Source organism: Neofelis nebulosa, chromosome 5 (genome assembly GCF_028018385.1).
Source record: "Neofelis nebulosa isolate mNeoNeb1 chromosome 5, mNeoNeb1.pri, whole genome shotgun sequence".
In the NCBI taxonomy this organism is placed as follows: Eukaryota; Metazoa; Chordata; class Mammalia; order Carnivora; family Felidae; genus Neofelis; species Neofelis nebulosa.
Window position 1 is genome coordinate 56,866,967 of NC_080786.1, and position 22,168 is coordinate 56,889,134.

A 22,168-nucleotide genomic window follows, 5' to 3' on the forward strand; every position below is an offset into this window, starting at 1 on the left:
GCCCCTCCCCCGTTCATGCTCTGTCTCTCTCTGTCCCAAAAAAATAAATAAAAAACGTTGAAAAAAAAAATTAAAAAAAAAAACAAAGAAATTACTAACCTTTATTAAGACTTTGTACTGATAAACTACATGTTACTTTATTTAATCCTCACAACAATCATAATGTAATACACTTATATTGTCTATTTTACAGATGAAGAAAATGAGGCATGCTGAGGTCAATTATCATGTTCAAGGCCACACAGTAAATAAAGGCTGAAGGCAGGATGTGAACACAAATTGTTTGGCTCCATAGCCAGCACACTTGTCCTGACTGCTTTACTATACTGCCCAAATTCAGTAACAGAACCATTTTAGAAATATTTCATATGTACATTTCATATGTACCTGTGGGTCAAACTGACTATATACCAAACTTCATATATTGACTTTTCTTGAATAATTGTGGTTTAGCCTTTTCAACAAAGCAATAGACCCATTAACAAAAGTCTTATGCAGTAAGGTAGATGTAGGTATCATGACGCAGATGTAGATATCACGAGGAAACAAGAGTTGGGGTTATAATACTTATCTCCAAGTAAGACCTTAAATATTTTTCTCTAAATGGACATTCGTCCTTTATCTTTTTTCTTAATTTCCATTTCCACCCCCGGCATACACACACACACCCAAAGTTGTTGCTGCATTTTCCTTTGTGTCACATACAGAAATATAAAAGTTTCCCTCCATATCCATTAATTCCACCTCATCCCACAGTATCTGGACAGGTTAAAAAGTATGCCCCATATATATAAGACGACAGGGGAAAATTAAAAATGGTTAAAATTTTTCCCCTTCATTTCACCCTTTGATGCCAAACCTTATTTCTACTCACTTGAGCTACCCAATAGCCAAATCTTTGCCTCTGTTTACCACATACCACATATCATTTATTCAAACACACTTTGAATTCTTTTGTAGTCATTCTTGATCATGCTTTCCATATGTGTGTACAAACCCGGAAACAGAACACTGCTAGAACAATTATTTTCATTGACTTTTTACCTTCTGTTCTCTCCACATTGTGATAGTGAGAATAACACCTGACATGATTTCTGATCCCAGTCAAGTTACCTTAAGCAAGTCTTCCCTATACTCGGATGATTGGCAAGTTCAAATTCAGAAGTCCCGTGAGGCATGAAGCCCTTACCACTGTATGACGTAAAGCTCACCTGTGTTTTTTTGCCTATTATCTGTCTCCCATGATGAAATGTAAACCATTTAATGTAGTTTTGTCCACCACCATGTCCCCAGCAATTAAAATAATGTCTGGCACATAGTGAAAGGTTAAGAAATATTTGCTGAATGACTGTTGAATTAATTTATTGCCCCACCCATATTGTCTATTGTCTATCATATCACCCTAGGCATCCAACGATCATTTCACCTCTCATACTGAATGCAGTATTCTGTTTATTAGAATGGCGTCCCTGCTAGACTGTGAGCTTCTTGAGAGTAAGTAGTGTGCTTTATTCTCTTTTTTGAGATACCTAGTGCACAAGAGTTCTGACTATACATTTTTTGAATGGTAATATGGAAAAATATTTTTCATGATTATGGTATGCAACCTTAAAATATTGTCATAATGGAAGTTAATGTAAAAGTATAAAACATATTCCATGTTTAGAAACTCAAAAAATCACTTTTGATAATTTTTTCTTAATACTTACTTAACAAATGATGTATAAGATATCATAATTGATATCTACAACAACCAAAACCTCCTGTAACTTCTTATATGTATTTTAAGATTTAAAAAGAAACAAGAAAAAAATATGATGTTGTTATTTATGGACAATAGGTATGGATTTTTATGGATTTTTTGTTTCTTACAAACACATATTTCTTGTCTCCAGGAAAATACCTTAAGCCAGTGGATTTAAAATTGAATTCAAGATGTAGTTGTCTTATAAATCTGTAAGAAGAGAGCCCTTACACTTTTACACTAAATTGCATGTGAAAACAAAATAAGAAAACTTTCAATCATGATTGAAATGAATTTATATATAAATTTCTCTCCCAATTTCAATAGGGGCAAGTTCTTTAGTTAATTTTCTGTATCACAAACTTATGTATTCTTAGCTTGCCTTATGATCAAAGTGAATGGATTTTAACATAGTGCCTGAATATTTTTAGCCCAAAGTGATTTGCTTAATAGCTTCTTTGTAATAGAAGCATATTCATTTCAAAATAATATTCACATTTTAAAAAATATTTTCCTTAATGAAGAAAGGGGCTATATTATTTTTATTTTACATTGTCTAAAGGAAAGCAAAGACTTCTCAGAAATTCAATTAAAATATATATAGTTGTGTGTGTGTGGTAAGAACTTTTAAAATTAATTTACTTCCTTTAGAAACTTTCAACTATACAATACAGTACTGTTAACTATAGTCATCATGTTGTACACTACATTGCCAGACTTTTTTTTTTGATATTATAACTGAAACTTTATATCTTTTGACCAATAACATATATATATGTAATATATTACCAATTACCAACTATTACATATATATAATATATATAATGTATAATATACATATGCATGTATATGTACATATATTATATATATTATACATATATAAGTACATATATAATATAATATATATGCATATGCATATAATATATATAATATACACATATATGTATAGTATAATAATATAATATATACATATATATTACATACATATTATGTATAATATATATGTACATATATAATATTCTATATATATTACTATTATGGATGTGTTAACTAATCTTTTTGTGGTAGTCATTTTGCATATATATGCATATATAAAATCACTATGTTGTACACCTCAAACTTACACAATGTTCTATGTTAATTATGTTTCAATAAAGCAGTAAAAAAAGAAATACATATGTGTATATATATACTTTTGAAAATTTTTTATTTTTAAATTTTTTTATGTTCATTTTTTTTTGAGAGAGACAGGGTGAGGGGGGAAGGAGCATAAAGAGAGGGAGACACAAAATCCTAAGCAGGCTCCAGGCTCAGAGCTGTCAGCACAGAGCCCATCATGGGGCTCGAACTCACGAATTGTGAGATCATGACCTGAGATGAGTCGGATACTCAACCGACTGAGCCACCCAGGTGCCCCTACTTTTGAAATTTTAAATAAAAAGCTCAATGCTTGACATTTGTCTCCTTGCTCTTCCCCACACATTACCAACACATTTCTTCCTTAAGTCCTTTACTCCTTGTCTTCCCTTTGCCTGAAATATTCAAAACCATTTTCTTATCATTATTCAACAAATGTTAGATTTTTAACTTTTTTTTTTTTTTTTGCTTCTTATAAAGATCAGTCAGATAGGATAGAGGCTCACCTTAAAAAAAGAAACAACTTGATTTTTGACTTTATTACCTCTTTAAAGATTTTATCTCCAAATACATTTACATTCTGAGGTATGGGGAGTTAGGACTTCAACATATAAATAATGGTGGGCAACACAATTCAGCACAGAACATGAACTTGAAATGCAGATATTATATAAAAAAAGGACTGACAATTCAATTCTGTCTCTCGCCTCTTCCACAGTAATATAATTTCCAAATTTAGCTAGATATATGATCTTCAGCATAAATTAGAAATGTGTGAAATCACAGATATCTTTTTTAGTTGAAACACAAAAATAATCAATTGAAGAGCTGCATTGTCCAAATGCTTTAGTTAAAATGAGTGTGATGGTTGATTGACCACAAGCAACTGAACACTTTAGAAACATGAAGACTACATATTATATCTGAAAACCTTTATTTGTTGACCATAACTAAGCAAAGTTATATGACTTTCATCACTGAGATTTAAATTTTTCTGCAAACCTTGGAAGTGTCTTTAATTTCTTCTGTTACCTTCCTTTCTGTTGCCTGTATCACTGATGAAACAGCTCATATTAGCATCTATTTTGGATGATGGGATGATTTGGAGAATAGAATTCATGCACATTGGAGATAAATAAGAAGTACTGTGGATTCAACTGAAATTACCTTCTCTGGTCTTTTTTTTCAATTATTTAAATGTTTTCCCTTGTTGGTATATATAATTGACATATAATTGTGTATATGTATACGGCGTATATGAACATAACATGATGATTTGGTACATGTATGTATTGTGAAATGATTACCATTCTTAAGTTAGTTAATACATCCATCATCTATATAGTTACTTTGTGTGTGTGTGTGTGTGTGTGTGTTAAGAACTTTTAAGATCTATTTTCTTAGCAATTTTAAATATACAATACAGTATTGTTAACTATAGTGGCCATACAGTACATTACAATCTCAGAATTTATTTATTTTATAACTAAAGTTTATATCCTTTGACCACATTCACCCATTTATTCCCACTTTATCCTGTACCACTGGCAATTGCCTAGTTTACTCTCTGTTTGTGTAAGTTCGGCTTTTTTATGTTGCATACGTAAGTGAAATCATACAGTACTTGTATTTCTCTGTCATGGCAGTATTTTCTTCTTGTTTTGACTGAATATTCCATTCTTCCCAGACATGTGAGCATTTCAGGTTAGCATTTTATTAGTTAAAACAGAAAGGAGAGCGCCTAGCCATTCGTTTTTTTTGGTTCTTAAGGGTGACTCTCTCATCCCCAAGAAAGAGACAGGAATCTGTAATATAATACTGAAATAATAGGTAGAGGTTAGGGCAGAAAGCCCAAGGCCTCCTTCTTCTAAGTCTTGACACAAAAAGAAATCTTCTCAGATACAAATTCTAGGAAGGGGAATCATACCTGGCAATTCCTCTAAGTGGAAGGCTTTCCCTCCTTCAGAAATAAATAAATAAATAAATACATAAGAAGATACGTATTTCCTTCCACTGGTCTAGGTAAGGCAAAGGGGAATAAATTTCATGGCATAGGCCTAATAATAATTTTTTAAGATAATAAGAGTTGGCAAAGTTGTGGAGAAATTGGAACCCTATACAGTGTTGGCAGAAATATAAAATGATACAACAGCTGTGGAAAACAGTATGGAGACTGCACAAAAAATTAGAAACAGAACCATCATGTGATCCAGCAATCCCACTTCTGGAACCTCTGGCTAGGGTCTCTGCTTTGACATAGCCACAAGCAGGAGCTAGGTCCTCCAAGGTCTAGGCACTGGTTGCTGTAAGTCCCGCCACCTTCTCCATCTCTACCTCAATCCAGTAGGCTAGTCCCAGAATTCCTCATTGAGGCAAGACCCAAATAGGCCTCCCGGGAAGTGTCCCATTTGCTGGGCACCTTAGATATACACCTTGGACTCTCTTCTCCCACTGGAGAAACCATAGGCTGGGGGTGGGGGGCGGGGAGTGGTTGGTTCTCAGTGCAGTGCTGTGCCAGCTTAGAGAAAGGGTGATATGGTCCAGTGTAGCTGTTCTACTCCTCTTAACCTTCTAATGCAGCCCTTCTCTGCATTATGGTCTAGGGGGATGCTTCAGCCCTATACCTGGGTTCCAGGGCTTTCAAAATGGCATCTTGTGTATTAATAGTTGTTAGTTGGTCTGTTTGTGAGTGAGTCTGATGTTGGAAACAATCTACGTTGCCATCTTGGTTATAGTGCCTACTCTATCTTCAGTCTTTTTGAGAATAAGGAAAAACAAAGTCCTATTTAGTTGAATACACTATTATATGGCTTTTACAGTTCTCTCTAAACATATTCCTAATACTTTATTTAATTCATTAAGTCAGAGTAAAATGTTTATGAATCTAAAAAGTGTTAAGTATGTATAAAAGAAAATATGGGTAACCATGGAAAACAAAATAACTACATGAAGGGGGCGCCTGGGTGGCGCAGTCGGTTAAGCGTCCGACTTCAGCCAGGTCACGATCTCGCGGTCCGTGAGTTCGAGCCCCGCGTCAGGCTCTGGGCTGATGGCTCGGAGCCTGGAGCCTGTTTCCGATTCTGTGTCTCCCTCTCTCTCTGCCCCTCCCCCGTTCATGCTCAGTCTCTCTCTGTCCCAAAAATAAAAAAAAAAAAAAAAATAACTACATGAAGGAGATCAAAATAATCAAAACTGTTTCTAGAAAATGACTCTATATAAAGTAAATCTCTGGGAAAATATATATGTTATTATATATAATAATATATATTATATATAATATATGTATAATATTATATGTAATATTATATATTATACATATATATTATATATTACATATAATATATATAATAATATAATATTATATATAATAATATGTATAATACATATTATTATATATAATGTGGGGGAGGGACAGAGAGAGACAGGGAGAATCTCAAGCAGACACCTTGCTGACAGAGGAGATCATGACCTGAGCCAAAATGAAGAGTTGGACACTTAACCAACTGAGCCATCCAGGTGCCCCCCAAAAAGATTAATTTTAAGCAATTAGGCTCTGAACATTTCTGGTGTGAGAAAATGGAAGGAAAATGGGTTATAAAGAGGGTTATGGAATGTTAGCCACTGACATAAATGCCATTATGTTCAAGTGGTGATCTGGGTAATGCAGAGGGATATAAACTTTGTATACTTATAATTTTTCTGGCCAAGGAATATTTAATCAAAACAACCTGGAATCTGAATGTAAGAACTTTCATGTAAAAATGCAGTCAGACCATGGATATATGGAATTTTATACCCCTTCTCCTTTCTTATAGATACTTCTCAAATGAATGTTTTGCTCATATTGAAAGTTTCCCGGGGCGCCTGGGTGGCTCAGTCGGTTGCGCGTCCAACTTCTCCGGTCATGATCTCGTGGTCTGTGAGTTTGAGCCCTGCGTCGGGCTCTGTGCCGACCGCTCAGGGCCTGGAGCCTGCTTCAGATTCTGTGTCTCCCTCTCTCTCTGCCCCTCCCCCCATTCATGCTCTGTCTCTCTCTGTCTCAAAAATAAATAAACGTTAAAAAAAAATTTTTTTAGAAAGTTTCCCAAGGGCCCATTTAATTCTCAGTTATCCTGGGTGATATTGTGCCATTTTTAATATTAAGTATGAGAATTAGAGCCATAGTTTGAATACTTAACAAGCAGTATTTTGGCTCTTCCTGTTCCTCATCATTGCACCAGATCAAGGCAGAAAAGAGAACTCCATGTGGGCACTTCCCATCTACAAGCTCTGCCTCAGTATCTGTAGGGTGGAAAGAGAATGGACAGACTGACTCAGGCAGCTAAGATACTGGGGCAGTTGACAGGCCAGACCTTTTGTGTTCTCCAAAGCTAGACACACCATCAGATCCTTTGGCATCAAGAGAAATGAAAAGATTGCTGTCCACTGCACATTCCATGGGGTCAAGGCAGAGGAATTCCTAGAGAAAGGTCTAAAAGTGCTGGAGTATGAGTTAACTTCTCCAGTACTGGAATCCTTGGTTTGGGGGTTCAGGAACACATCAATCTGGGGATCAAACATGATCCAAGCATTGGTATCTACAGCCTAGATTTCCATGTGGTTCTAAGTCAAGTTTCAGCATTGCAGACAAGAAGCACAGGGCAGGCTACATTGTGGCCAAATACAAAAACAGGATCAGCAAAGAGGAGGCCATGCACTGGTTACAGGTGAAGCATGAAGCATGATGGGATACTCCTTCCTGAAAAATAAATTTCCATTTCCATCCAGAAGACCAAGACCAACAAAAACTTTTCAGTGAAATGCTAAAATAAATAAATAAGTAAAAATTTTAAAGAAGGCAGCAATCTGACACACCTATGAGGGTCTAGAAATTATTCATTGTCTATGTTGTTGGTGTACCTTATTTCTCAGGCCTCTTAACTGAATTTGGCTGGCTTCCTCTGCTGCAGACCTGACAAATTTTCAATTCCTGGCAGACAAAAATTTTAGATAAGAGGTCACTTCCAGTCCAGACTCTTAGGGACAAACAAGAGGAGATTGGGGAGATTTATCGCAAGGGGAAATTTGTTTGTAAAGAACAATGCTCTGTTGAAATCTAAATTCATCAATTTTTACATCCAGCTTGAGAGATAGCCATATTGGTCCTAGGTACATCCTCTTCTGTGTGACATTCCTCTTAATGACTCACTCTGAAATATGGCAAGCATAGACAGTCCTATTATTACTAATAAGGCTGGTTTCTGCCCAGAACAAGAGTTTTTTATATCTTATCAGGTAATCAAGGGTTCCTAAAAGTGCTGCCTTTCCTAGGAAAATATTTGCAAGTTTGACAAAAGGAACTGGAGTCAGACACAATGCAACACTTAATTCACTATCAGCATTTGGATGCACCTCTGAAAGGAAGCTAACGGGCTCTTGGAGGAGTAGAGTTTCCAAGTTGGGGATTTTGAAGTATAGGAGTAAGAGTGTCTTGATTGGATCTCAGTGTGAATTCCAGGATTGTTAACTGTTTGGTTCCTTCAGAAAACCACACAACATAAGTGATCACTAAAGCAAATTAAGTTTATTCTATTTATCTTTTTTAAAAGAGGACACCATTTTGACAGTCTTAGTAATTCTTAGAAGAAATTGGTTGGTCATGGAAGATATTAACACATCTCTGAGTTTGTTCTCAAGTGGTTTAAGAGGTTTCAAGGTGAGAAATTGAGTATAATCAGGCCAAGTCAGTGACAAAATCATGTAAAATTGATGGGCGCTATGAACTGAGGATTGTGAAGCAAATCTTGATTAGCAAATTATTATTTCATAAGTGAATTGTTTGCTTAGCTTAGCTTTCTATTCTTCTAACAGGAGAGAGTTTTCCAGTTACACAAATTGGTTTTCTGACAATAAAGTCATTTATTCCTTTGTAGCCTTAGCTTTCTGGGCAAGAATCTTCTGAAACAAATAGTTGTCATGTTGACATAGATGATCTTGGTTCTTAATCCTGATAATCAAGTTGTGTGGGGGCTAGTGATTTTAATTCCTAACATTAAATACAATCCAGAAAAATAAATAGAGGCATTTGTTTACATTAAATTATCTTTTGTAAAATGAAAAAATTACCAAAAATAACTTGAAAGATAATCCTAGCCATGAAAATTTATTTGCAACAAATAAAACAAATAAATAATTACTATCAAGTATATATTTCTATATAAATAACTTCTACAAATCATCAAAAGAAATATATATATATATATATATATATATATAGTATAAGAAATCTTATTGGTTACTAATATATCAAAATTTATTCAACTTCTTTAGTAATCTGAGAAAGACCAACTAAAACTATTAAGCACCAGTTAAAAACCATAACATTTTCTTAAATTAAAATTTTATAAAATTCTCATAAAGGGTTAAAAACTGTTGATAAAAATATGGAGAAATATTATTTATCACATTCGGTAGAGGGATTATAAATTGGCTCTATCACTTTGGAGAGCTTAAGAGTACTATATAATAAAACTGAATGCTACTTTCAAGTAAATATACTGAAATCATTCTTGAGTATATACATAAAACACATATCTAAGATAAATAAATGAAGAATTCTTTCTAATAATAAAAATTTCAATTAACTAAATGACTATCAGTAGGGAAATGGAAAAATACAATGGGGAATATTCTGAAATTTGAATATCACACAACACTTATGAACTTGATCCCTGCATGTATGCATGGATGGCTGCTGTGTGAAAAAAATAAAAGAACAAAATTTTTGTGATATTTAGAGTATTTTGTAATTTATGTAAATGTTAAAAATTCCAAATCATAACAGTTTGGGATATATACTACATATTATAGTGAAATATAAAACACTGGCAAAGCATGTAAACCTAGACTTCAGGGTCAGGGTTTCCTTGGTGGGGGGGAAGGGAATGCATTTCAAGGGAAAGTCTAACATATTTTAATAGTTGTAGAAATATGGCTTAATGCCAACAGTTGTTAAATCTAGATGTTAAGTACATGGCTGCTGTTACATTTTTCTCTTCACTTTTTGTTTACGTTGAATATTTTATGATTTTAAAAAAAGGTCATTGATTGGAGATTCAAAAAATAAAGAAAATTAGCTTACATTTGAATATGTATAAGATGTAGGTCCAATAATGTTATCACTATTTTGTAAGAAAGAGATATTTGGAATAACTCAAACACTCGTCACAGAAGAAAGCAAGCAAAAAAATATATTGTGTCACATATATTTTATATATTTAAATAATCTGCAGATTAAGAAACAATGTGGTGGCTCTATGAGTAAATTAAGAAAAATTGAAGAAATTATCCAGATTATGAATCTGTTATCCTGTTTAGGTAAATTTAATATGCATTTTTAAATCAAATACTTCTTGAAACATCTTTCTGTAAGGCTTTAATAGGATAATGTGTGTATATGTTTTTAAGCATTTGGAAACTACAAAAAGCTGTTAATAGTGCTTATTTCTGGCAAGTGGGTGGGGGGGTAGAGAGAAACAGTTATGTCATATTCTTGTGATAATAATGAAGAAAAAATTGAAAAAAAAACACTCCTAAAATGTATATGGAACCACAAAGTCCCTGAAAGGCAAAAAAAAATCCAAAGAAAGAAGAACAAAACCAGTGGCATCCCACTTTCTTATTTCAAGCTATACTATAAAGCTATAGTCATCAAAACAGTATGGTATAAAAAACAGACAGACTATTGATCTTAAAAAAACAAAAGAGACAGTTATTTTTACTGGCAAAATGAGTTACTGGGGAATAACAGAGATGTTATAATTCAGGACAAGAAAACTACAGTGAACCATAGGCACAACTGAAGAATAGAAAAGAAGACTTTCTTTTATAAGAAAAATGAGGAAACTGGGAAGTTCAGGGTTTTGCTGAGTTCTCAATGGCTGAGCTGTTGCTTCTTTCCCCTTACTAAGGTATGTGGAGTAAACTTCTTCCTGTTGGAGAATGTGAGGTAGTGGCAGTGTGTGAGAGCTCTGCATTAGGGTTCTCAGAGGGTCTAATTATTTTTTTTTTAACGTTTATTTATTTTTGAGACAGAGAGAGATAGAGCATGAACAGGGGAGGGTCGGAGAGAGAGGGAGACACAGAATCTGAAACAGGCTCCAGGCTCTGAGCTGTCAGCACAGAACCCAACGCAGGGCTCGAACTCACGGACCATGAGATCATGACCTGAGCCGAAAGTCCGACGCTGAGCCACCCAGGCGCCCCTCAATGGGTCTAATTAAAGGGGCAGGTCCTAATGGGTTCTGAGGAGGAGGGAGCAGGGAGAAGTCTGGAGAAAAAGGGAAGTTCAGAAGTGAGAGAATTGAATCAGGAAGCAGAAGGTATAAGAGGTGTGGATAGAGACAAAGAGCAGGGGGGAAGGGGGCAGAAGAAAGAGGCCTCAGAAGCTTTTTCGCCTTCTTTCAATTGTTTGCCTCAGTTAATTTAGAAATGGTATTTTGAAAAAAGGCAATTTTAGAGTCCTGAATACAATCAGAAGCCTAAAGATACCAATGGAAGTAAGTATCCTATTCAGTTTATTTTATTTTAGAGCCATGGTCTTCTAATTTGCTTGTAAAAAAAAAAAAAAAAAGGCACATTTGGGGAGATAAAAATTTCCCTATAATGGCCATGGGAGTTCTAGATTCTTTTTTCTTAAGTTGGTCCAATTACATTAAAATGCACTTGAGGAGGGACCATAGTTTTTAAACATAAAACCCAATAGGGTCCCAAAAAGAAGATCCTCTTGAGAGAATTTAGCAGATTGGGATCCCTTTATTCAAAACCAGAGGTTTAGAAACCTGAAGAAGGGCCTTCCTAAAATCAAACAAACAAAACAGATCCTGATAAAGTTGGAGAGCTCAACCAAAAAAAGGGAACTTGGATCTGAAAGGAGACTGAAAGAAAAGGGAAAGGAAAAAGAGAACACACAGAAGCAGAGAGCACTGGGACCACAAATGGGTAACTCACATGGTTCTGGTGGTTGTTAGTTCCTCAAGGGTTTGTCTCCTTTGGGTACCTTTATGGTCTCCATGTAATGACGAATGGAGACCTTAAAAAAACAAAAGGGCCAGTTATTTTACCAATAAATGAGTTTATTTGGAAATAGTAGAGAAATTGCAATTTGGGATGTTCAAACTATGGTGAAATACATGCATGTTTGAAGAATGGAGAAGGCTTTCTTCTATAGGGAAAAGGAGAAAGCTGGGTGAGGCTGTTTCACTGAGTTCTCATTAGCTGGCTATTGCTGGGCAAGGAGAAATTCTTTTGTCTTGCTGAGGCATGTAAAGCAAGCTTCCAGTTGGGGAATTTCTGGAGGTGTGGTTTTATAGCAAGTTGCAGGGTGTAAGAGCTCCCCCTTCAGGGCTTCCCAACTCCATTTGAAATTAGGTTTCCTTCATTTATTTTCACAAGACCAGTGGAATAGATTCAAGAGTCAAGAAATAAATCCAAACATCTATAGTCAATTAATATTTGACAAGGGAGCCAAGAATACTCAATGGAGAAATGGCAGTTTCTTCAATAAATGGTGTTGGTAAAATTGGATATTCACATGTAAAAGAATGAAGCTAGACCCATAAATTACATCACTCACAAAAATTATTGAGAATTAAAGACTTAAATACAAGATCTGAAGCCACAAAACTCCTAGATGTAAACATGGGAATAAAGCTCTTTTGACGTGGGTCTTGGTAACAACAATTTTTTGGATATGACACCTAAACTAAAGCACAAGCAACAAAATCAAAATAAACAAGTGGAACTACATCAAATTAATAAGCTTCTGAACAGCAAAAGAAACCATCAACAAAGTGAAAAGGCAACTTACAGAATGGGAAAAAATATTGCAAACCATGTATCTGATAAGGGGTTAATATCTAAAATACATAAAAACTCAAACAACTCAATAGTAAAAATTAATAACAATAAACAAATATCCCAATTAAAAATGGGCAAAGGTCCGGAATAGACATTTTGTTAAAGATGATACACAAAAGGCCAACAGGTACACGAGATGCTCAACATCAGTAGTCATTGGAGAAAAGTAAATTAAAACCACATTGAAATATTGCCTCAAGCCTGTTAGAATGCCCATCACCAAAAGACAAGAGATGACAAATGCTGGCCTTGATGTGGAGAAAAGGGAACTCTTTTTGCACTATTGGTGGGATTGTAAATTGGTACAGCCACTATGGAAAACACTATGAAGGATCCTCATAGTTAAAAATAGAACTACCATATGATCCAGCAATTCTACTTCTGGGAATATATCCAAAAAAGAATAAAAACACTAACTTGAAAAGGTTTCTGCACCTCCATGTTCACAGCAGCATTATTTACAACAGCTAAGACATGGTAACAACCTAAGTGTCCACTGAGGGATGAATGGGTAAAGGAGCTCTCATATATATGCAGTGAAATATTATTCAGCAATAGAAAGCAAGGAAGAACTACCATTTGTGGCAACATTGATGGACCCTGAAGGCATTTTACTAAACTAAGTCAGACAGAGCAAAAAAAAAAAAAAACAAAAAACCAAACCTATATGATCTCACATGTGGGATCCAAAAACAAAACGAAAACCAAACAACCATACAAACAAACACAAATAGCAAAGGAGATCAGATTGGTTATCGGAGTCAGTGGGTAAGGGAAGGGAGAATTGAAGGAAGTTAGTCAAAAAGTAAAAACTTTCAATTATAAGACAAATAAGTACTAGGGATGCCATTAACAACATGATGACTATACCTAATGCTGCTGTATGATATATAGGAAAGCAGTTAGTACAGCAAATCCTGAAGAGTTTTCATCATAAGGAGATTTTTTTTTCCAAGTTTTCTCTTTTCTTTTTATTTTTTTATCTATATGAGAAGAGAATGTTAGCTGAACCTACTGCATTTAGCATTTCCCAATGTAAATAAATCAAAGCATCATACTGTATGCCTTAATCTTACACAATGATGTATGTCAATTGCTTCTCAATAAAACTGGAACACATAAGTAAATGTGGTCATTCAAGAATAAAATTAAAATATTTTTCTTTTAAACACCCATTAAGAAGAGAATCTATTCTGAACTTGTATAAACAAAACGACATAGAAGCATAAGTGAGGATTTTGACGGGACATGTGAAAATGCTGTGTGAATTGGCTGACAAATGCATCGAGTCCAGAGCAAAGGAACCAAATAATCGCTGAAGACACAATGTGGTCATTTTTACACAAAACTACTTATATCAGATTATCACAGCTTAAAGAAACCATTTGGTTGTTACTATTTTTAACTTGTACTTGCAGCTATAAAATTTTTATCACAGAATTTATTTTATTTTTTAAATCAGGACCTTCAGAGAAGAGTATTCAGTAATTAGCTCATGGTAGTTTCAGAGGTTGGATTGATTCCCAGGTCTTAGTCTTCTCTCATGTGGGAAATTTTGATCATAAAATTCAAAGGCTGACCTTGGTTCTGATTTTATAAGGAATATTATATTCAGCTCGACCTTCACAATCTAGATTGAAAGAAGATGAAAGGATTAGTTTAAATTGAACACTATGCTTACAGTCCAAAAAGAAAGAAAAAAAAAGTTAAACTTTCAGAGTCATAAATTATACATGAAACGATATATGCTAATAGTATAATCTTAAGTCACCAGAATTCCTGCATTATCTGAAAGTGTAGGTGTTTGGTTAGTTAAATGATAATAATGGCTTTAAAAAGACAGCGACTCTCCTGGATAGAAAAATACTGTCCTAATTTTATAATTTCACATTGTACAAAATACTTGCAAATGAATTAATTGTCTATATAAATGATAGTTATAATTTTCAGCATTTTAAATTCCATTTAAATTTTTGTTCATATATGCAGGTACTATAAATACCATACTGTCTTTATAACAAATTTTATGATTGTTGCAAAAGTATTTGCATGCATCTGTGTATTAAAAAATATCATTCTAAGAAAAATTTACCAAATCTATTTTTAAAATATCCTTAGAATCACTTGACTGTCTTTTGACTCACAAAGAAAAGTTACTTTGGGGGCACCTAGGTGGCTCAGTCTGTTAGGTGTCCAACTCTTGATTTGGGCTCAGGTCGTGATCTCACAGTTAGGAGTTCAAGCCCTGCATCAGGCTCCATGCTGGCAGTGCAGAGCCTGCTTGAGATATTCTCTCCCTCTGCCCACTCCCGCTTGTGCCTGTCCCTGCCCCCTCTGTCTCAAAATAAATAATTTTTTAATTTACTTTATTTAGATTAAAAGATTGCCAAACGGTCTCTCACTCATAGTTATGGAGCATTTAAAGTGTAGATTTCTTAAAATATGTGATAATTGGAATTTTATAAGAAGTATGAGTCAGAAAAACAAAAGTATGGTATAGTATACCATGCAGTATGTGCACACACATCTTTCCAGTTTGCCGAGAAAAAGATAATTTCTTACATTCTGAAAGAACAGACTTTTTGTCATCTTTGAGCTTCAGGCCCAAGGCTGCTGTTGTCTTTTCTGTTCCTTTCACCACTCACCAATGGTTTCATACCTTACTGTATTCATTGTCAAAACCGAATATCTAGGTGCTATCTGGGTACCAAATCCCACCTCCGTTGCAGTTGTAGTTCTGTCCCGAATTATGGCTATGTGATGCCAGCAGTTGATGCCGAAACATCAAAATCTGGTTTACTTCATTAATTGTTAACAAATGCACTATTTTTCCATTTAAAACACATATTCACTTTCAAACCGTTTAAGGGTTTGTGAATAGACACAGCTTGATCATGGAAACAGAGTAGTGTGACCAGAGGATGACAGTGAGGCAAGAGTTACATATCCATTCTCCAACATTTGGATGTAGATGAAGCCAGAATCATGAATGTCAAAGGTCTGGAGTCCAAATAATGTCAAAGTCAATTTTGCCATGAATAACACATGGGCTTTGATTTATTTGATGACATGCTCTTCAGCTTTTGAAAATATTCATTGTTGTGACAGGACAATTTAGTAAAATAAGCTGTGTTCTGTTTACTGGGACTAGGTATTTTCCCTTACACATCCCAAGAAGATAAAGATGCACATGTGTTGTCTTGCCCCAGGTCCTGCGGTAGCTCACACCAGAAAGAAGAAAGTGAAGACAATTTCCTCCAATCTTCAAGCCCCATCCAGATTTCTCTTATTGAAAGCATATAACTATTCGTGAAATACAGATATTCAATAAAAGGTTACTAAGTTCTCAACTTGATTTGGGATGTTCAACCTGGTTTAAAGGAGTGAATAGAACACCAGGCAAATAAATTACCAGGTAAATCAAAGAATAAAAATCTAGGTTTAAGAGAAAAATTAGGAGAGAGTTTTCACATGTAATATAAATCTCTTTTATTTCATATTAAAATCCAAGGGACAAAATTATTTTAGGTGTCGTTAGTATGTATTGTTTTTACTGTGTGTCATGCCCTGAACTATATAATTTATGCCCATCATCTATACAATGTTCATAATCATGTTATAATCATTTTAATTTTACAGCTGAAATCAAAGTGAAATTCTGAGAAGTTATTTGAAAATAAATATTGGAATCAAATTTCAATTCAAGATCTGCCTGATCTCAGAAATAGTTAAAATTCATCATAGAACTATGATATATGCACAGAATATAATCAAATAAAGCAAAGGGGAAAAAAATCAATGTTGATACAAAAATACAGAACTTCCTTGAATTTTAATGAGCTTTTAGCATGTGTGAGGAAAACATAGGATACTTTCAGAAGAGTGAGGTAAGGGAGATGAGAACTTTAAGTCAGAGGTCCAGAAGTGGGTTTAGTTGAGGTCAGTTTTTAGAGATTTTCCCAAGGCTGGGAATGTCCATCTGAGAACAGATCTATCATTCACTTTCTTGCAGTGCCCCAAGGATGTAGAGAGAATCCGGTTGTGTACAATTAAGGCATCTAGAGCATCGATATTTGACAAAGTTTCTTTTTGATCTAAATATTTAAGTTTGACCCCAAAGAAGAGGAGCCACCTGACATTAAGGAGACCTGAACATTTAGAAAATGGGTACACCAGAGGCATCTGGTAAAGACCAGTGACACAAGGGCTTCCAAGATATGCACTTGACAGCATGGGACTGCCAATACTTGGGGAGAAGGTACCCTTAAGGATGGACATTGAATGTTTAATCAGCTTAGTGGAGTTGTTTAAAATTTTTTAAGGAAAATATCCAAAAAGTAGTGTTTCCTTATTCTGTCAAAGTGGAACTTGTGTAAGAGGAAGGGATGACACTCTAATGTATGTCTTTAGAAGACTACCTTCAAATTTTGGGGTGTCTGTGTGGCTCAGTTGGTTAAGCATCCGACTCTTGATTTCGGCTCAGGTCATGATCTCACAGTCCTGGGATGGAGTTCCACGTCAGGCTCTATGCTGACAGTGTGGAGCCTGCTTGGGATTCTCTCTCTCTCTCTCTCTCTCTCTCTCTCTCTCTCTCTCTCTCTCTCCCTCTCTCTCTCTTTCTCTCTCTCTCTCTACTTCTTGCATGTTCTCTCTATCAAAAATAAATTAACACTTAAAAAGAAAAATATTGGGCACCTGGGTGGCTCAGTTGGTTAAGTGTCCTAGTTTGGCTCAGGTCATGACCTCGCAGGCCTTGAATTCGAGCCCCAGGTCAGGATCTGTGCTGACAGTTTGAAGCCTGGAGCCTGCTTCAGATTCTGTATCTCCCTCTCTCTCTATCCCTCCTTCACTCAAATTCTGTCTCAAAAATGAATAAACATTAGAAAAAGTTAAAAAAAAAAAAGAAAACGATTGCCTTCAAATTTGTAATCTGGCTACAAGTATTCAAAACATAGAAGAATTCAGCAAAAGTGACTGAATAATAACTTTAAAACAAAACGTTTAAAGCACAGCAAATCTCAATTTCCTAAGATTTTATCAGAGCTGAAGAAAATGTGATTATGTTTAATATATAAAGACTACAAAGGACACTGGACCTGGGAGTTTTAGATGCAGGAATATTAATTCTACACAGAACATGTGTGTCTTAGGGTAATATTGAGCACAGAAATCCTCTTCAAGGTCCACCTTATTAGAAGACTATCTTCTGCTTTTTTCCAGTTGTTGAAGATGGCAAAGAGGGGAAATAAAAATTAAAAACAAAAAAAAGCAACTTTTTCTGAGTAAGGGAAGTCATGGCAACTTCAGAGTCACCAGAAAACAGTTCATAGAAGACTAGTCACAGAGGCTAGAGACTGAAGGCATTAATAACCCCTCAGAAGCCAACTGCTTACTTGAATAGATCTTGGTACCTTAACAAATGGCTAAGACTCAAAGGTTTGATGCAATGAAACTGATTTTGATGAGGAGCTCTGACCCATAGCAATGTGAACATCTCAGAGTCAGCAGTTTGAAGTTTAGGGAAGTTTATATACCCCTTTTTCTCCTTACTTTAGGGAAAAATAGACACTTTGTGGTAACCCACATCTATCAAGAGAGGCTACTTTTAATAAAGGGGTAAATGTAGTTGGCAGTAATGTCAAAGGAGACACATTATGTTTAAGAAATGGAGAAGGCTTATTCTTAAGGGGTTAAGCTCGGTCAGACATGTTTCTATTTATGCCGCAACAGCAAGAACTCAGGAAGCTGGGAGAAAAATTCTATAATACTTTCTGCTAATCGAGGGGTCAGGCCAAACCCTGTAAATAGTAACCATCATGCTTTTTGCATCTTAGTTCTGAACTAGGCATGATCCATGTACTTTATGTAAAATTCTGGATGGGAAAAAGAACCCCCAAAGCGACTGCCAATGAATTTCTACCAGTGGTTAGGATGAGATCTCAGAACAGACTCTATTTTACTTAGAAAAGTAAAATTAATGTGATGTTATTCCTACCTACCTATGGTGGGTGTCAAAATTCACATTAGCTACACCACTCAAATTGATTTGTATACTTATTATGTGTTTGGATTATTCCATAACTATCCAGTATATACATGGCAATGAAAGATTTGTGTTGATAACAGCAATGTTAACTTACAAATATTTATAAATTTTTTATCAAAATAGTATCTAAAATAAAGACAATAAATTTGCAGCTAACAATAGGACTAAGAAAATGTTAACAATGCAAATAATTTTTAACATCTGACTTAAGTTACTATTTTTACAATAAGAATTTATGCCAAATGAATTTTTGATAAATTGAATACTTTCATACATAACTACTGACAGCTTATTTAGCTATTGGCCAATATTTAAAGAGCCTTCAGTATTTGATTCTGGTAGATTAATTTTGGGTAATCATGGAGAAAATAGATAGAAATTCAGATGAAAATAATTTCTAATGGGAAATTTAGGGAAAACAGCTAAATGTCCATAATAGAATTATTAAGTGAATTATTACTACCTATTTGTTATCATATTACAGAACCCGTGATGATATTTATGAAGACTTTTTCATGGCATAAGAAACTTTTCATTATATATATATATTCATTATATATATATTTTATATGTATATATTTCATTATATGTATAAATGACATACATTTTATTTTTCTAATAGCATAAAAACCATTAAATTAAAAAAAATGTGGGGTGCCTGGGTGGCTCAGTTGGTGGAACATCTGACTCTTGGTTTCAGCTCAGGTCACAATCCCAAGTTCATGGGCTCCACATTGAGCACAGAGCCTGCTTGAGATTTTCTCTCTCTGACCCTCTGCTCCTCTCCCCTGCTTTCTCTAAAATAAAATTAAAATAAAATAAAATATTCAAACTCTTAACTGTTGTTTGCTTTGGATAATTTTAATATGAATAATTTTTGTCACCTCCTTCATGTTTTCTTCTTCTTCAATATTTCTATCTGTAAATATTTATTTCTTTTATATTTGAAAATAGTTTTAAAAATATGACCATTAGACATTTCAGAGCACATTTAAAACAATTTGTTTGGAGTAGGATTTTGAAAGTAATTCAAGAATAGAAAGGAGCTTAAAGACCTTCTTTTTTAATACTAACACAAAATTGGTAATTTTTGTCCTTACAGAGACACACTGTATATTAGGATTTAGGGTGATTTCTTGATATTGTAAAATATTATTTTAGCCAATAAAACTAGAAATATTGAATCCCTTATGTGGCTATACCTCTGCTGAGTTTCTCTATGAGCTAAACATGAAAAAGACAGTGGCAAATGCAAAATCAAATATTCATTTATTGGTACCTAGTTGAGGGTAATCTCCAAAGCAGAAGTTCAGTATTGGTCAGAGCCTAAATTTTGGTCCCAAACCCTCCCAGTGGTCCCTGCAGACCAGGAATCACTATCTAGCCACATAACTACATAAACGTGCTGCTATGCACTCAAGAGGAAGCCTTAAAAGGAGAAGTGCTTATTACTGCACATGAATGCACAGTATTGGAGTGGGGGTGGGGGGAGAGGGAGCCACATTTAAGTGACTACACAGACTTTTAAAATAGCCTTAGTTAATGCCATCTTTTGAAATTAACATTCTGAGGGGACAGAATAGTTGGGAATTGGTTTTTCTTCCCTGTGAAGAAAAATAAACAAAAAACAAAAACAGTAACACAACCAGGAGTGGGATATTTTTAGGTAGTTAAAGTGTATTTGGAATTTTTCTAGACATTATCAGTAATGTATTTTTAAGAATATCTGATGTCTTAACACTCTGTGAATGTGAACTTTAGACCATGATTGACAATAAGACCTAGAAAATGTTCACTATTGAACCAAATAGCATTACAGCAAGAGACTATAAGGGTATTGGTGTAAATCAATCATTATTTCAATACAATATCAGCAGTCATGTCTTAATGAAATGTAGGAAGTTTTTTCAAACATTGTATATTTCATAAATAAATAAGCATCATATATTTGATATTAGAGGGTCTGTTTTTTTTTTTTAATTTTAATGTTTATTTATTTTTGAGAGAGAGACAAAGTGTGAGTCGGGGAGGAGCACAGAGAGAGAGACACACAGAATCGGAAGCAGGCTCCAGGCTCCGAGCGAGCGGCAAAGAGCCTGATGTGGGGCTCAAACTCACAAACCGGTGAGGTCATAACCTGAGCTGAAGTCGGGTGCTAAACCAACTGAGCCACCAAGGCTCCCCAGAATGTCTCTTATTAGGGGAAGCTCTTTATCTCATTGATCAGAAAGAGAAAAGAAGTGTAAATGAAGTATAGCTGAGTGACTTTCAGGTCCCAGAATTGTGAATGGACAAGGTGATGTTTTTTGAACTCTTAATTCATAAACAGCTAATTCCAGTTATATTTTCATAGTACATCTGTGCTTAAGAGTCTGTTCTTTCACTACTTCGAATTCTGGGTCTCCCTCTCTCTCTGCCCCTCCCCTGCTCATGCTCTGTGTGTGTGTCTCTCTCTCTCAAAAATAAATAAATGTTAAAAAAAATTTTTTTAAAAGAGTATGTTCTTTCACTTATCATTCATCCATTATTGATGGAGTGAGTACTGTTTACCAACACTGTTTTAAGATTGTAGATACAGTGTTCAACAGGAAACAGTCTCTGCCCATATACATATTATGTTTCAGGAGACACTTACCCATTCTACCAATAAATATGTGCCATGACATAGTACCATAGAGTAATGAGATAGAGAGGGTCAGGGTAAAATTCTGATATGATCGTCAAATGCGTCCTCTCTGAGAAGGTGACGCATACGTTTTGACAAGCAACAATGACAGAGACTTCTGTTTAATTATCTTCACAGATTTTCCTATTTATCATGAGAACAGGTTAGGCTTTATTATTCCTATTTTCAGAGAAATAAATTCAGTTTACTGTCTCAGAAAACATAGTCCACTGTAACATAGGAAAAATACATACATACAGGAGAGGAGATTGGAGCAGAAAGTTGAACTGGTGTTAAAATAAGTAGACAAATTATGATATTTTGTTGAGAGAAATAGGATTTCATAAAAGAATTTTCTGACTAGCAATTGGGTGGTTGATAATACTATATTTTACAATGAGAAAAACAAAGAAACTAAAAGATTTGGGAGCAATGTAAGCTTTGGTTGACATGATATTTTAAAACACTTTCAAAACAATCCAGTGGAAATGTCTAAAAGCAGCTGGATAAAGAATGCTACAAGTCAAAGGAGAGTAACAAAGTAGAACTATAATCTTGTGAAGCATCAGCATGAGTGATATTACTTAAGGAGGATGAGAGAAACACTGTACATGGGAGTGGCATCCTCAGTGTTCTAAAACAGGCCAACTTTGATCTTACTAATAGGGATGGGTTTTTA

General features: G+C 34.8%; 1 pseudogene; it reads left to right on the forward strand.

Annotated features, from left to right (window-relative positions):
• The first annotated feature begins 1,460 nt into the window (after positions 1 to 1,460).
• LOC131513116 (large ribosomal subunit protein uL5-like) lies at positions 1,461 to 7,630 on the forward strand (annotated as a pseudogene).
• Positions 7,631 to 22,168: the final 14,538 nt, after the last annotated feature.